This window comes from Podarcis bocagei (genome assembly GCF_964188305.1).
Source record: "Podarcis bocagei genome assembly, chromosome: 8".
Taxonomy (NCBI): Eukaryota; Metazoa; Chordata; class Lepidosauria; order Squamata; family Lacertidae; genus Podarcis; species Podarcis bocagei.
The window spans coordinates 90,643,975-90,661,629 of NC_138133.1; the positions used below are offsets into that span (position 1 = coordinate 90,643,975).

At 49.1% G+C, this 17,655-nt stretch overlaps 1 protein-coding gene across 1 annotated transcript in view; it reads left to right on the top strand.

Annotated features, from left to right (window-relative positions):
* The window catches only part of ZC3H3 (zinc finger CCCH-type containing 3), a 269,931-nt gene that overhangs the window by 161,106 nt on the left and 91,170 nt on the right, over positions 1–17,655 (top strand). The gene's annotated exons all lie outside the window — the stretch shown is intronic.

Genomic DNA, 17,655 nt, shown 5'->3' on the forward strand with positions numbered 1-17,655 from the left:
ATCCCAACTATCTTCGTTCTGCTACGTGTGGCTTGGGTTTCCATAACGGTCCCTTTTGTTATCAAGTTCAACTGTCTCAGAGCTGAGGTTTGCTAGGTCAGTGCAAACTACTTGGCAAGATAGCTTAGCTCATCTGCTGCTAATTAAAGTTAGCCTTGTGGGATTTGATCTCAATCAGGAGTAGCTGAGATGTTGCTCTCTGGATGTTCTCGGACTACAACTCCCATCCACATCCCTGGCCACTGGCCATGCTGGCTGGGACTGATGAGAGTTGGAGTCCCAGCAGCATCCGGAAGGGATCACACTGGTTACCCCATCCTGGATTAAGTCACAGCCCCTTATAAATATTGGCTTCTTTGCAAGCTCATAAAGAGAAACTTCACTAATCCTAAGTGGCTCAATATCTCAGGTCTAAGTTCTTGCAAGGAACCTTGGCTTATTTTCCAGAACTCAGAAGAAAATCTCCAAACTGGAAATTTACAAATGGAGTAGCCACATTAAGACTCAGATCTACTTTACTTTGAGCATCTGTTTGGGAATCTTATTGGGATAAATGCAATTCAGGAACTCCAATTATTTTAAAATCTCCCTTATAAACAGTGGCAGGTAGGATGTGAAAAATTTTGTTGTTTGTTGTTGTTTAGTCGTTTAGTTGTGTCCGTCTTTTCGTGACCCCCTGGACCAGAGCACGCCAGGCACTCCTGTCTTCCACTGCCTCCCGCAGTTTGGTCACTCATGCTGGTAGCTTCAAGAACACTGTCCAGCCATCTCGTCCTGTCGTCCCCTTCTCCTTGTGCCCTCAATCTTTCCCAACATCATGTTTTTTTCCAAGGAGTCTTCTCTTCTCATGAGGTGGCCAAAGTCTTGGAGCCTCAGCTTCAGGATCTGTCCTTCCAGTGAGCACCCAGGGCTGATTTCTTTCAGAATGGAGAGGTTTGATCTTCTTGCAGTCCATGGGACTCTCAAGAGACTCCTCCAGCACCATAATTCAAAAGCATCAATTCTTCGGCGATCAGCCTTCTTGATGGTCCAGCTCTCATGTGAAAAATAGCTAACAGGAAAACAGAGATCTAGTACATGTGTTAGCTTTTCCCTTTTAAGTTCAAGAACAAGGAAACGGACCATAGCATTTATTCAAACATTTCTCTGTCGGTGTCCCATCCGTTCCCTGGCACTGTGTGGAATGCACCACACTCTTAAAAACCCATCCATAAAAACCCAGGTATATTGTACTCGGGAGTGAGGAGTGCTATAAATCCAGTTCAATAACCAGGTTGGTAGTTATCTGTTAATACCTCTCTAGCATTTCCCAGACGTCTAAAACTCTGCTGCCAGTTCCTAAGTTCAGACATCACAGAGAGATGGCCTTGATAATGGCCTCTCCTTTATGGCTGCCTCTTCCCCTGGAAGTTCTCCAGAGCTCAGGTCTATGCATGTTTTAAAAGCAGTACAGTGGTGGCTCGCAAGACGAAATTAATTCGTTCCGCAAGTTTTTTCTTCTTGCGAGTTTTTCGTCTTGCGAAGCACGGTTTCCCATAGGAATGCATTGAAAATCAATTAATGCGTTCCTATGGAAACCGCTTGCCAGGCTGGTGGTGCGGAGAAGGGCTTTTCTCCCCACCGCAAGTCTTCAGGACAGGTACGGGAACAGAGGGGAAGGGGCGCAGCGCTTCTCCTCTGTTCCCGGGGCTTGCGGTGGGAGGAGGGTTTTTCCTCCCCACCGCCAACATTCAGAACAGCATTCTGAATGTTGGCGGTGGGAAGGAAAACCCTCCTCCCACCGCAAGTCTTCAGGACAGCCTTCCGAAGGCTGGCGCGGGGAGAAGGGCTTTTCTCCCCACCGCCAGCCTTCGGAGGAGCCTTCCGAAGGCTGGCGCGGGGAGAAGGGCTTTCCGCCCCACCGCCAGCCTTCGGAGGAGGTCCGAGGACAGTGGGGAAGACGCGCTGCGCTTCCCCGCTGTCCCGGAGATTTCCCTATGGGCTTTCGTCTTGTGAAGGAAGCCCATAGGGAAATTCGTTTTGCGAAGCGCCTCCAAAACGGAAAACCCTTTCGTCTAGCGGGTTTTCCGTCTTGCGAGGCGTTCGTCTTGCGGGGCACCACTGTATTTAGATCTTTTTTTTTATCTGGACAGAAATTTGTTGGCCAAGGCTCAGGTCGAGTGTGAACAATGTTAACTCCTCCATATATTGAACCAAAGATATATTTAAAAAATGGATGCAGTTTTAACCCTCCACCCCAAAACATTTTGTGAAGGCGCATCCATGTCCTGGCCCTTAGCTATTTTTCACGTGAGAGCTGGACCATAAAGAAGGCTGATCGCCGAAGAATGGATGCTTTTGAATTCTGGTGCTGGAGGAGACTCTTGAGAGTCCCATGGACTGCAAGAAGATCCAACCTCTCCATTCTTAAGGAAATCAGCCCTGAGTGCGCACTGGAAGGACAGATCCTGAAGCTGAGGCTCCAAGACTTTGGCCACCTCATGAGAAGAGAAGACTCCCTGGAAAAGACCCTGATGTTGGGGAAGATGGAGGGTACAAGGAGAAGGGGATGACAGAGGACAAGATGGCTGGACAGTGTTCTCGAAGCTACCAACATGAGTGACAAACACCTGAGTACATTTTCTTCCAAAACCTTTAATGTTCAGATTAGTGCAATGCACAGGCAAAGTAAGGTTGGAAGGCACAGCGGGTTCTACTCATGGCTAAGCAAGTGAAGACGCTGATCTTACAAGCTAGCACACCCCTTTGGGTCCCATTCTATGGGGATGGAGCAGGCAAAAGGGCCAGCGGATGGCAGCTCCTTCGGTAGCCCTCTCTGGTCCTATTTGCGGGTTCCCCCTGGGACACCTGGTTGGCTGCTGCGAGGACAGGATGTTGGGCTTGAGGGGCCCTTGGCCTGATCCACCAGGCTCTTTTTGCGTTAGAAGAACTGCGGTCCATTGCTCAGGGTCTGCCTGTTTGGAGCTTCATGTTACAGTGGTGCCTCGCAAGACGAAATTAATCCGTTCCGCGAGTCTCTTCGTCTTGCGGTTTTTTCGTCTTGTGAAGCACGGCTATTAGCGGCTTAGCGGCTATTAATGGCTTAGCGGCTTTAAGAAAAAGGAAACAAACTCGCAAGAACTCGCAAGACGTTTAACAAGCCCATAGGGAAATTCGTCTTGCGGAACGATCAAAAAATGGAAAACTCTTTCGTCTTGCGCTTTTTTCGTCTTGCGAGGCATTCGTCTTGCGAGGTACCACTATAGTAAGTTACAGTGTCCTGCTGGCAGACTTAAGGGTGTCTCTTTCTTCAGAACAGTCCTACACTCCTGCACAGAAGCAGCAACATGAAAGAGGCCACTGAGTATTATGGGAAGTGCAGCTTTCTTCTCAACCTGGACAGGAGTCTTCTTGTTCATGTCGAGAATAATAATAATAATAATAATAATAATAATAATTTTCCAAAAAATATTAATTTTCTCTTATAGAACATAGACATTAACACAAAAGAAAAACATTACACTTAACACAACAACAACAAAAATAACCAAAAGAAAAAGAAAAAAAGAATTGTTTCTTCTTGTATCCTGGTTATATTACATTGCTAAATGACTTCCTTGACACCCCTCAATCTGAATTTCATTGTATCACACATTTAACAATTTCAAACTTCATATTTATAACACAAATACCTTCTTTCAATTACAAACTCCTTATCTTTGCTTTATGTTCCAATCCATAACGTTCACTATAACATAACTTTTTTTTAATCCCTAGACGTAGTTTATTACTTCCTGAATTTCCTAATTATCTTATATTGATAATAATAATATTTTTTTATTTATACTCTGCCCTCCCCGGCCAGAGCCGGGTTCAGGGCGGCTAACACCAGTAAAATTACAATAAAAACATAATTTTCTTTGGGGGGGGGGATACAATTTAAAATACAGGTTAAAAATACTCTACTCAAGGTTCCCAACTCAAGGTTCCTCCTCCAGCTTTCTTCTCAAGGCTCCGGGGAGACCGATTCCCCGGAAAGCGTGTTTCATCAACTCTGCAAACTCTCTCATTGCTCCCGCCCCCCCCCCGGCGTGCAGCTCCTGAATCTCCCACTCTGCTATTAGCGGCACACTTTAAAAATGTGGCCCCCCCATCCGCAGCACCCAGTGAGTTAATCCACGGTTTAAGCTAAATCTCCACCCCCCTCACCTGCTGAGATGAGGTGCCCTAAGCAGTTCTCTCCGCCCCCCCCCCAGCTCAGCCCTGATTTCCCACTCTCAATTTCCTCTCTCACGCTTTTTATCTGCCAAAGTGGTGGGGAGGGCTGCAGTGAGGGGGGGGGCAGCGGTGGAGAGGAGCACAGGGCAGCTGAAGAAGAGCTCGGGAACAGCTCCCTCTTTGTCAGGGGGATGCTTTCTCTCTCTCCCCCCCCCCCCTTTCTGGCTGAGGTTTCTCATCCCCTGCTGCCTCCCTTCTCCCTGCCCTGCCCAGTCCTTCTGCAGACTGGATTGTTGCATCCTTGCTAATCCTCTTCTTTACGATCATCTTCCGCTTTGGCCGCTCCTGTCCCTATTAAACGTTTCATTTGCTTCAGTGTTTTTTTTATTAAAAAAGTTTATTTCCATCTGGGTTGCTTTTCAGGGTGGGGTGGGGGGCAGTGGCGGAATTAGATGGAGATTGATTCCCCCCCCCGCCCCATACTTAATTTGGACGCCAATCGATCCCAAAGATTTCCCTTCACCTTGGCCTGCGTGGCTGTGAAATCGGGGTGCCTTTTCCAGGAGCTCTGCAGGAGCATTTCAAATCTGATTACACCGTAATCAGCAGGCCCCAGGTGTGCGCCAGCTTCCATCTCTTGTTTATCGTACCTGGCTCCTTTCCTCTTAGCAAGCAGGCGGGTGGGGGCTCGAGGGAGGAAGGGAGGACCGTCTCAAATTACGGCCTGGTGACTCAGCAGCCTGGGGAAAAACGCATCTCTAAGGAGCCCATTTCCCTCGTCTGCTAGTACCCCCTGTCACCATCTTACAGGTATTGCCTATTGTCAGCATAAAGGTAAAGGGACCCCTGACCATTAGGTCCAGTTGTACCGACTCTGGGGTTGCGGCGCTCATCTCGCTTTATTGGCCGAGGGAGCCGGCGTACAGCTTCCGGGTCATGTGGCCAGCATGACTAAGCCGCTTCTGGCGAACCAGAGCAGCGCACGGAAAAGCCGTTTACCTTCCCGCCAGACCGGTACCTATTTATCTACTTGCACTTTGAAGTGCTTTCGAACTGCTAGGTTGGCAGGAGCAGGGACTGAGCAACAGGAGCTCACCCCATCGCGGGGATTCGAACCGCCGACCTTCTGATCGGCAAGTCCTAGGCTCTGTGCTTTAACCCACAGTGCCACCTGCGTCCCTTATTTTCAGCATACATCTGTGCAATTTTTCCAGGCCCGGCATTGACACCCATGGAATCATGGAGTTGAAAAGGACCCAAACGGTCATCTGATCCAACCCATTTCAATACAGAAATCATATCTGAAGCATCCCTGACAGATTTATTGGCATCTAACCCTCTGCTTGAGAGATGCGGGTGGTGCTGTGGGTTAAACCACAGAGCCTAGGACTTGCCAATCAGAAGGTTGGCGGTTCGAATCCCCGTGACGGGGTGAGCTCCCGTTGCTCGGTCCCTGCTCCTGCCCACCTAGCAGTTCGAAAGCATGTCAAAGTGCAAGTAAATACATAGGTACCACTCCGGCGGGAAGGTAAACAGTGTTTCCGTGCGCTGCTCTGGTTCGCCAGAAGCGGCTTAGTCATGCTGGCCACATGACCCGGAAGCTGTACGCCGGCTCAGTCGGCCAGTAAAGCGAGATGAGCGCCACAACCCCAGAGTCAGTCACGACTGGACCTAATGGTCAAGGGTCCCTTTACCTTTACCTTTAACCTCTGCTTAGTAACCTCCAAGGAAGGAGAGTCCATTCTCCTCTGAAGGAGTCTGTAGAAGGAGTCAAACAACTCTTGCTGTCAGAAATTTCTTCTGTTCGTGAAGCTGAGGTGTTATGCTGAGTCGAACCCCTGGCTCCATTTAGCCTAGTGCTGCCTGCTCTGAGTGGAAGCAGCTGTCAGACAGGGGTGGAATGGGACGTTTCCCAGCCTTGTTGCTTTGGGAGAAAGGGTGTAGCTCGGTGGTAGAGTATTTGCTCTGCGTGCAACAGTTCCCAAGTTCAATTCCCGGCATCTCCAGGTAGGTCTGGGGGGAAACCTCAGTGTTACGCAGTACTGGGCTAGACGGGCTAAATGGACCAATGATCTGATTTGGTATAAGGCAGCTTTTTGTTTTCCTAGGTGCTTGGTTGAAGGAGCTGGGTATATTTAGCCTGGGGAAAAAGGAGACCGGGAGGAGATATGATGTTGTTTATTGTTGTTTAGTCATTTAGTCATCCCCGACTCTTCGTGACTCCCTGGACCAGAGCATGCCAGGCACTCCTGTCTTCCACTGCCTCCCGCAGTTTGGTCAAACTCATGCTGGTAGCTTCGAGAACACTATCCAACCATCTCGTCCTCTGTCGTCCCCTTCTCCTTGCGCCCTCCATCTTTCCCAGCATCAGGGTCTTTTCCAGGGAGTCTTCTCTTCTCAAGAGGTGGCCAAAGTATTGGAGCCTCAGCTTCAGGATCTGTCCTTCCAGTGAGCACTCAGGGCTGATTTCCTTCAGAATGGAGAGGTTTGATCTTCTTGCAGTCCATGGGACTCTCAAGAGTCTCCTCCAGCACCAGAATTCAAAAGCATCCATTCTTCGGCGATCAGCCTTCTTTATGGTCCAGCTCTCACTTCCATACATCACTACTGGGAAAACCATGGCTTTAACTATATGGACCTTTGTCAGCAAGGTGATGTCTCTGTTTTTTAAGATATGACAGCCATCTTCAAATATCTCAAGGCCTGTCACATGGAGGAGGGAGCATGCTTGTTTTCTCCTGCTCTGGAAGGTAGGACTCGAACCAGTGACTTCAAGTTACATTACAGGAGATTCCAACTAAACTTTTGGAAAAACTTTCTGGCAGTAAGAGCTGTTCGGCAGTGGAACGGTCTCCCATGAGAGGTTGTGGACTCTCCTTCTTTGGAGGTTTTTAAGCAGAGTGGCCAACTATCATGGGTGCTTTAGCTGATTTTCTTGCATTGCTTGGGGTTGGACTAGATGACCCACGGGGTCCCTTCCAACTCTATGATTCTATCAATTTAGCTGGAGGTGGTAGAGGTCTAACCTGGGACATTTCTACAGTGTTCTTAAGTGATGAGCTCCAGCTAGCTTTCTGGAGCCTTTCCGCATCTGATGGCCTGGAATTATAATGCTTCCCAACTAGAACCATGTGTGTTTGTGTTTTGGTGTGTACGTTTCTGGTGCTGAGTGCCCCGGCAGTATTTATGTGCTTAGTTCATCGCATCGCCACATGCTTGCTTGATCTGCAGGACCACATTCCCTTTAGAAGTTCCTTTTGTCTCCTGAGTGTTTGGGACTAGCAAAGAGATGGGAGAAACACTTGACAGCTTAATTGCTTGGCATTTAACTGGGGCTGGTTATAATTCCGCCTGGCAATGGCGCGCTCCATCTGGATTTATTGGGTCAATATTTTGTCTCCCTCTGTCACGGCTCCAATTTAGAGCCAGGGTGAAACGCTCAAGCGCTCCTCTCTTTCACCAGGTGGGCGGGCTGCTTTGATGTGCTTTTAAGCACCACAGCCCCTGACCCAGGGGCTCCGGCTCCGGGCGCATTGAGCAGCGCCTCGGCGGACCTGGGACGCACCATCTCATGCCTTTGCTTCTCCCAGTCATGCCCCATTCCTAGCAGCCCTAAGGGAAGGGGAGCGCCAGCAGAGTAATGCTGCAAATGCGAGGAGATGGATTGAGCCCGTGGCTTCATGCCACCGGCCAGAGGGCACCCCACCTCATCCACCTTAGGAGGTCCAATGTATTTTTTTTCTTTCAAAAAAAAATATTCATTTTATAACACAAACAGAAAAGAAAAACAATACAAACAAATTCTTGTCATATCCTTATTTTTCTAAACATTGTTAAATGGGCTTCCCCAAGTCCCACCTTTCTGATTTTCATTTTACTTCATCTTTAGCAGTTTGCATATATCATAATTTCTAACCATCTTTTTTTTTAATCACACTTAAAATGACTTCACATTTTATCACTTACAAATAATACTATTTTAAAATACCCTATCTTCTACTTCTAACTCTACAACCTATATTCTCTTCCAAAGCTATTCTAAGTTTTAAATATTAACATATTTTTTTTCGAATATTCCTTAAACTTCTTCCAGTCCTCTTCCACCGTCTCTTCTCTCTGGTCTCAGAGTCTCCCGGTCAGTTTGGCAAGTTCCGTATAGTCCATCTTCTTCATCTGCCATTCTTTGATAGTTGATAAATCTTGTTTCCATCTTAGGAGGTCCAATGTAGGCTGCAGAGGGGGGGTAACTCAAAACAACACCAGATGCGGGTGCTAAATCTCTGCATCTGGAACACAGCGGTTCAGATCTTTCCCCAGTCGAGACAGAAGCCGGATATTGAACGTCAGGCGCTTTTGAATGTTAAATGAGCTGAACCAGGCAGGTGCCTGGCCCCTCTGCGTGCACTCAAGGCTGTATTCCTTCAATTCTATCAACTTCACCCGCCTTTGATTCCTCCCTGGAAATGACAAATGTGGCTGTTAATTATTTAACTGGCTTTGTTTTGTCCTCCTCCTGCTGGGGGGGGGGGCGGTGTGGTTCCCTTACGGGCAGCTGAGGCCGACCTGATTCACTTTCATCATCCAGACCCAACACCTGCTTTGTCGCCACTGGCACAAGTTAAGGATATTTTGGTCCCGGGGCTGCCTGTAACGCCAAGCCCTTTGCAATATCAGTGGCCAATCACGAGGCTGCCAGAAGTGATCAAGCAAGTCATCCATCTCTGTAAGCGAGAGGGAAACCAGTAGTTTTCCTCTAGCTTGTCCACAAGCTGCAAGCTCGTTATCGCAAGCTTGGAGAGCCCTGGGTATTTGCCTTTTGGCCGGTGGACCTGAGCGGAGTGGGTTTTATTCACTATGTGCCCGGAGCTCAGATGCGTCTCGCCGCCAGGCAGATTGGCCTCCGCGCCTCGCCTCGCCACCTTGCTCCACTTCCAAAATTTGATTAGATTGTTATGTGCAAAAGAGGCTTGGGGAAATGCCCAGAATTAGATGAGACGGATCAGATCAGTGCTTAATCTCTAAGGCCTTGTTCTCGCAAACAGGAGGTGACGCGGTCAGCCTGGTGCAGGCGAGGGCTCCCATGATGGGATGCTGTGCCATACAGTAAAGAATCCTCGCATGTAGGAAACAGGGAGGTCAGGGAGAAAGGGGCCAGCTCCTGGTGGGAGCTTTTGTTCTGTGGAGGAATGTCCTATCCTATGACCTCCTCTCCCCTAGCGACCTGAAGCAGTCCAGTTTGACCTGCTCATCTCCTACTTGTGAGAGCAAGGCCTGTAATGAGACGTTTCACCTGGGAATGAGAAGGGCACCTCAAAGCCCCTTCTCCCAGCTGTGTGGCTCAGCGGGAAGAGGAAAGAACTCTGCACGTGCTTGTGGAATGCCCTCCCTAGTGAGGTGTGTCTGTCTCCTATCAGGAGTAATTTGAAAGCATCCCTGTCCACCCACTTGGGACACGGGTGGCGCTGTGGGTTAAACCACAGAACCTAGGACTTGCCGATCAGAAGGTCAGCGGTTCAAATCCCTGCGACGGGGTGAGCTCTCATTGCTCGGTCCCTGCTCCTGCCAACCTAGCAGTTCGAAAGCACGTCAAAGTGCAAGTAGATAAATAGGTACCACTTCGGCAGGAAGGTAAACGGCGTTTCTGTGCGCTGCTCTGGTTCGCCAGAAGCGGCTTAGTCATGCTGGCCACATGACCCGGAAGCTATACACCGGCTCCCTTGGCCAATAAAGCGAGATGAGCGCCGCAACCCCAGAGTCTGCCACGACTGGACCTAATGGTCAGGGGTCCCTTTACCTTTACCTGTCTACCCAGGCAAGAAGAAAAATAGCTGTTCCTGGCAACCCAGAGATTGCTGGAAGAAATCATGTTTTTAATTGCAGCTGTTTTTATAATGCTTTATAATGCTTTGACTGTTCTGGGATGCTTTTATAAACGTGGATGTTTTTTTCTGGCCTGGCTTCCTTTGGAAAGAAGAGCAAGATGCTACTACTACTAAAATAATGCAGTCAAAGGGACTTTCTTCTTAAAAATTACTTCGTATGTATAAGGGTTGAGTTTTTGCCTGAAAAACCAATTCTGGACCAGGCATGCTGACCTCTGGGTCTCATTACTTCCCCATTTCTTTAAGATTTAAGCCTTCTTTATATGACCTATTTATAAACTGCACACATAGCCGAGGGCAGATGGAACATAATGTGCTGCAACTTTCAAATTCCGAAAAATGAGGGGTGCTCAAAAGTTGTAACATGACTTGGGAATTCAAAAGCTGTTTTGCTTAAATTAATAAAATTAGTTTTGCTTGGTGTGAAATGTATATAAAATTGCATAGAAATCTTTAGAAATTATTGCCAAGTACTTGCAATTTTGTTGGTTTGTTTGTTTGTTTGGCATTACCTGACATTTTCAGAAGGATAAAAGCGGTTTATGTGCTTCTTCATCAAACATAGTCTTCCCAAGCTAAACGTTGTCCAATCACAAAAAAGCAGTTTTTAGTTCCTCACAATAATATTTTTAAGACTCTTCACTGAAGAAATTTGGGGGAAATAAGTCCCCCCCCCTGAAATGGCACACCTAAAGGGACAAGGAATATCAGTTGATATACAGTCATACCTCGGGTTACAGAAACTTCAGGTTGCGTGTTTTCGGGTTGTGCACCACACCGAACCCGGAAGTACTGGAATGGGTTACTTCCGGGTTTTGGTGCATGCTCAGAAGCACTAAATCGTGCTTTGCGCATTCACAGAAGCGCCGAATCATGACCTGCATGTGCGCAGACGCAGCACCGCGGGTTGCGAACATGCCTCCCACATGGACCATGTTCGCAACCCGAGCGTCCACTGCAGTTTAAGTGCATTATGGTATTATCGCCTCCTTAGGTCTTTGGAACTGTAGGTTAAAAACATTTTTAAATGCATAGGTACATATTTGACCATTCATCCGAGCAGCTCAGAGGATCTTAAATGAGGTTATTGTTTTTCACTCTTGCGACACTCCTGCAAGGTAGATTAGGCTGGAAGATAATGGCTGATAGAAGCCCCTGGGTTTCAGGCTGGAGACGTTCCAGCTCTACTGGAGATGGCGGGGATTGAACCTGGCTCGTCTGCATGCAAGGCAGTTCCCTCTGCCAGTGAGCTATGACCCTTCCCCACTGCCATCCTCTGTCGGAGGCAGTATACCTCCGTACGCCAGCTGCTTGGAATTTCAGGAGAGGGCTGTTACACTGGGGTCCTGTTTATGGGCTTCCTAGAGGCACCTGGGCGTCCACTGTGGGAAATGCAATGCTGGACTAAATAGGTCTGGAACAGAAAGGCTCTCCTTTATTCTTCCACTCAGCAAAGGTGCGAGATATTTAAGCGGCCGCTATAATAAGGAGTTTTGCCTGGCTCTGTGCCGGATGCACAAGTTACAGGCAGTCGAGGAAATAGGCAAGGTCTTTGGTGGTGGCAAAAACCCCTCGCTCTTTCAAAAAGCAAATTCCACAGAGGAGTTTCAGGAGGGGAGAGTGATGGGGGAAGGCAGCCCCGAACACAAGATTGAAAGCAGCAGGAACAAAATTAAGGGCTGACATTGTCCGGAAAGCGAGCCTGACCTCAATCTATTAAAGAGCCGTCTCTGGTTGTGCTTAACACACTCTTGGCGCTGTGATGGAATTGAAGAGGCCCTCAAGCGCCGTTTGCAGGCACCCTCCAGCTTCCCTCCAGAGCAGGGTCTGTAGATATTACGATCTTCCCCTTCCACGGGGGTTGTACATCTGGGGCTCCTTTGCTTTCACTTGGTTGTGAAAAGGGGGGAAATAAAAATGCAAAACAACTGGTATAGCTGAGAGGATAAAACCAAGGAACTGAATGGAGCTTGAAGCTGGTAGGAGTGTTGGCCATGAGAGGATTCAGGGTCAAATCCCTGCTCAGTCCATGAAACGTGCTGGATGTGCACTTTTTCTTAGCCAAGCCTCCCTCGCAAGGTTGCAGTGAGAATGAGGGGAGACTGCAGTGGCTCTACTCTGAGTAAAACTTTGTTGAATACCAGCCCATATTGGGGGCGGCAGATGTAAAGACATGGACGTGCTTGTATGTGAGCAGTTGGTTCTGGATCGTATCCTGTGCCTGATTTGGCTTTTCCGCACGTATGAGTATTCATGTATGCTGGTAGGGTAGTGGCTTCATTGTGTGGGTGTGCAAAACACAGGTGTTGAGATGGGTGAGTGAGGGGACAGTGGTCAATTCTCTCCCTCCTTGCAATTCTTAGGACAGTCCAATCCTCAGTGCATGCAGATATTTAGACATTTAGGTGCAAGTAATCCAACTGATAGGGACACAGGTGGTGCTGTGGGTTAAACCACAGAGCCTAGGGTTTGCCGATCAGAAGGTCGGCGGTTCCAATCCCCGCGATGGGGTGATCTCCCGTTGCTCAGTCCCTGCTCCTGCCAACCTAGCAGTCAAAGTGCAAGTAGATAAATAGGTACTGCTCCGGCAGGAAGGTAAACGGCGTTTCCGTGCGCTGCTCTGGTTCGCCAGAAGCGGCTTAGTCATGCTGGCCACATGACCCAGAAGCTGTACGCCGGCTCCCTCGGGCAATAAAATGAGATGAGCATCACAACCCCAGAGTTGGCCGTGACTGAACCTAACGGTCAGGGGTCAACATACCTACATATCAACATACATACACACCTACCCCATACAGACACCCACTAAGTGACTTCCAGCCGTTCTTGTTATGCTACTTTATTTTTCCAACTAGCTTAAACGCATTTCATTATTTCTTTAATCTCTTCTTTTATCTTAACTTTATTCTCCTTTCATTCTAATCCTTTTCTGGATTCACTCGATATCTGTCAGAAATTCTACTTTTTCCACATAAATTTTGATGTATTCCTTAAAGATAGCCCACTCCTTAGTCCCTTTTTGTACCATATCTCCTCTTATCCTCCCTGTTAATTCGGCAATGCTTCTTGTCAGGGAACTGCCATCAGAGGCACGGGAGAAGGAGAGGGTCTCTGATTCTGCAGGGGAAGGTCCCAGCGCTAGGGGGAGACTCAGCTGGGAAGAAGGGGAAGAGAATGAGTGTAACACCAGGGATCCAGGAGAGCAATGGGACAGGGAGGTGCAGGGGCTCCAGGACTCTTCGTTGGAAGTTAGCGAGGAGAGCCCAAGCACCCCGCTGCCCACGCCCACCCTGCGCAGGAGACTCCCGCGCAGTGAGAGGCGGAGACGATTGGGCGTCAAACAACTCTTATGTTGGCAACGCTTTAAGAAACGCCCACAGACAGATTCTACGAGTGACTAAGGGCAGACACGCTGAGATGGGCTGTGCAGTCCGGAGGGTTTAACCAGGCAATCTAATGCTCAAACGGAGCAGGATTACGCACGAGTAACTCCCAACCCATTATACTTCTAAATTCAAGTTTCTGCGAACCAGAGGAGTGGAGAGGGTTTTGTACAGGAATCCTGCCTGGGGGTTTCCTGCAAGCACCTCGCTTGGCCACTATGAGAACAGGGTTCTGGACCAGATGGACCTTTGGCCTGATCCAGTAGCCTTTTATGTTAAAAGCACAATGTGCTTTCAAGCGCACTGGGATCCTTCAGCGTGCAATGCCAGAGAGTTCCCCAGGGACGTGTGTGCTGATCAGCAGGATTCCCAAGGTGGCTGGGGAAACCCCCTTGCACCGTCAGGAGAGCCGAGTGCGGGGGCGGCTGACCAGGCTCCAAGCTGTCAAGGGCCGTCATCGCTGCCAGGAAGGACGAAAAGCGCTTGGAAGAAAATGCGCACTCGGCTGGTTGCTTACCAGCTAATTTTAGAAGGGCTGAATGTCACGGGAATGCCGTTTCTACGTTTTGTGGAGCAGCCACAAGCGCCCAGGGCAGCCCCAGCCCACCCGCCTCCTTTTGTCACTGCAGGGGAATCACACGAGCAACCTGTTCTCTGCTTAATGTCCTCAGGCCCCTTCTTGGGGTTTTGTGTATCTGATGAAGCTTCAGCCAAGGAGGCGGCGTTGCCTCTTACCAGGAACTGTGCCGGGAGAACCACTATAATAATAAGAATAATAATAATTTATTATTTATACCCCGCCCATCTGGCTGAGTTTCCCCAGCCACTCTGGGCGGCTCCCACTCAAGTGTTAAAAACAGTACAGCGTTACATATTAAAAACTTCCCTGGCCGCCTTAAGATGTCTTCTGAATGTCAGGTAATTGTTTATCTCTTTGACATCTGATGGGAGGGCGTTCCACAGGGCGGGCGCCACCACCGAGAAGGCCCTCTGTCTGGTTGCCTGTAGCCTCACTTCTCGCAATGAGGGAACCGCCAGAAGGCCCTTGGCACTGGACCTCAGTGTCCGGGCTGAATGATGGGGGTGGAGACGCTCCTTCAGGTATGCTGGACCGAGGCCGTTTAGGGCTTTAAAGGTCAACACCAACACAGGGAACCAGGTTACGAAGTTACAGGGAACCAGGCAGAGGGCCTTCTTGGTGGTGGCGCCTTCCCGGTGGAACGCCCTCCCGTCAGATGTCAAGGAAATAAACAACTACCAGACTTTTAGAAGACATCTGAAGGCAGCCCTGTTTGGGGAAGCTTCTAATGTTTAATAGATAATTGTATTTTAATACTCTGTTGAAAGCCGCCCAGAGTGACAGGGGAAACCCAGCCAGATAGGCGGGGTATAAATAATAAATTATTAGTATTATATTATTATTTCAGCTGAATTTGTAGGAAAATGGGAGGGAAGCAGTTAAGGTTGGAAGCAACCACCCCCCTTCTGGGACCTCTTTCTCAGTTTCTGGAGGTCATTCCCTTCCCCTCTTCGAAGCTGCAACGTTTTTGGATATTGCTAGATGGCAGCCCCAAATGCCTGCGAGAAAAAATAGAATCATAGAAGAGTTGGAAAAGAGCTAGCAATGGGGAGGGCCAAAGAGCCAGGACTGAGACACCCTTTACTGTGGCCAGCTAGTCTCACCAGCTAGTCTTAGACAAGTCCCTCTCTTCCACAGCTCCCCCCCCCCCCCGGCACCATCTGCAACAACAACAACAACAATATTGACATGGGTGGCGCTGTGGGTTAAATGTGAGTATTCATGTATGCTGGTAGGGTAGTGGCTTCGTTGTGTGGGTGTGCAAAACACAGGTGTTGAGATGGGTGAGTGAGGGGACAGTGGTCAATTCTCTCCCTCCTTGCAATTCTTAGGACAGTCCAATCCTCAGTGCATGCTGATATTTAGACATTTAGGTGCAAGTAATCCAACTGATAGGGACGCGGGTGGCGCTGTGGGTTAAACCACAGAGCCTAGGACTTGCCGATCAGAAGGTTGGCGGTTCGAATCCCCGCGACGGGGTGAGCTCCCGTTGCTCGGTCCCTGCTCCTGCCAACCTAGCAGTTCAAAAGCACGTCAAAGTGCAAGTAGATAAATAGGTACCGCTCCGGCGGGAAGGAAAACGGCGTTTCCATGCGCTCCTCTGGTTCGCCAGAAGTGGCTTAGTCATGCTGGCCACGTGACCCGGAATCTGTACACCGGATCCCTCGGCCAATAATGTGAGATGAGCACCGCAACCCCAGAGTCGTCTGCGACTGGACCTAACAGTCAGGGGTCCCTTTACCTTTACCCTACAAGCTTCTTGTGCAGATTGTAACAAAAAATCTACAGTGAGATTTGAACCCGCCCCCCCTTTAAAAAAAGGTGTGTAAGTGCTGGCATTATAAGAAAGAGGCGAGGTGACTCTGCTGGCTGCCCCCCCTGCACATTTGCTACGCTGGTTCTCTCCAAATGTTTTGGACCACAACTCCCATCAGCCGCTACCAGCATGAACATGCTCCCATTGGCTCTCGCATCATGTGGCTGTTCTGTCTGGGGCTAATGGGAGTCACAATGCAAAACATATGGAGAGCACCAGGTTGCCAAAGGTTGCACTTTTTCAAAGGGTGTCCTCGCTCAGATTACTGATTTTTTTGCACCTATGACAACTTCCTTTCCAGTCCCTTTGCAGCTGGGATGCAAGCGTTGCAGTGCACGCCCTGTAGCTCTGAGATCACATTCGAACTTCCTTGTGAAATACCTTTCAGGGGAGAGTGAAAACCCATGTTTAAAACAAACGGTTTATATGTGAGAGCTGTCGAACGGCTGTGCATCCCCCTGCAGATGTTTTCTGCTGATGTTGGCCTCTGTGTTTGCGGAGTGTCGGCCCCAGAAGAGTTTTGGTCCAATTAATGTGAATTGTGCTGAGCAGGCTCCATGCTGACCTGTGCAGACTGCTGAGCAATGGCTGGCAGGGCACCAGCTGATGGCTGGCGGGCAAGAGTGGCGAGGGCTCCCTTTGTGGTCACCGGACTCCTAAGGCCAGTGGTCTACTGCAAGTCTCCTGCTCCCGGGACCATCCACAATGCACAACTCAATCACATTAAAGAATGTGCAGGGCGCACTGGCTGCGCACAGAAATGGATTCTGATTAGGGGCTTATCTTCCTGTCCACCTGCAGAGCTCGATGATAGAGGGTTGACTCCTTCAGTTAGCGCGAGAGCAAATCTTGGAAAGGCAGCTGATTTATGGAGAGAGCAAACTGGTCTGAAATGCCCTTTTGGGCAGAGAGGCTGCAGGACTTCGGCTTTCCCTGGTCCTGAATGGGATAATTGTGCCCCCGAAGGACCAGGTGCGCAGCCTGTGAGTTATTTTGGATTCACAGCTGTCCATGGAGGCGCAGGTCAATTCTGTGTCCAGGGCAGCTGTCTACCAGCTCCATCTAGTGCTCTGGATGAGACCCTCCCTGCCCGCAGACTGTCTCGCCAGAGTGGTGCATGCTCTAGTTATCTCCCGCTTGGACTACTGCAATGCGCTCTATGTGGGGCTACCTTTGAAGGTGACCCGGAAACTGCAATTAATCCAGAATGCGGCAGCTAGACTGGTGACTGGGAGTGGCCACTGGGACCACGTAACACCGGTCCTGAGAGTTCTACATTGCCTCCCAGTACGTTTCCGAGCACAATTCCACCCCCATCGTTCAGCCCGGACACTGAGATCCAGCTCCAAGGGCGTTCTGGCAGTTCCCTCCCTGCGAGAAGCCAAGTTACAGGGAACCAGGCAGAGGGCCTTTTCGGTAGTGGCACCCGCCCTGTGGAACGCCCTCCCATCAGATGTCAAGGAAATAAGCAGCTATCTTATCTTTAAAAGACATCTGAAGGCAGCCCTGTTTAGGGAAGTATTTAATGTTTAATGCTGTATTGTTCTTAACACTTGATTGGGAGACTCCCAGAGTGGCTGGGGAAACTCAGCCAGATGGGCGGGTTATAAATAATGAATTATTATATTATTATTATTTCCTATAAAAGCACCGAGCACATCCTGTTGCAGCAATCCCATTCTGAGGAGCTGCTTTGCAGGTTTCAGTTTCTTATATGGAGATGAATCCTTGAGTGATCTAACGTGGGCTATGAACTGCGTCTGCAGTTACGTGGCTTGGGAGTGCTGATTTGCCTGT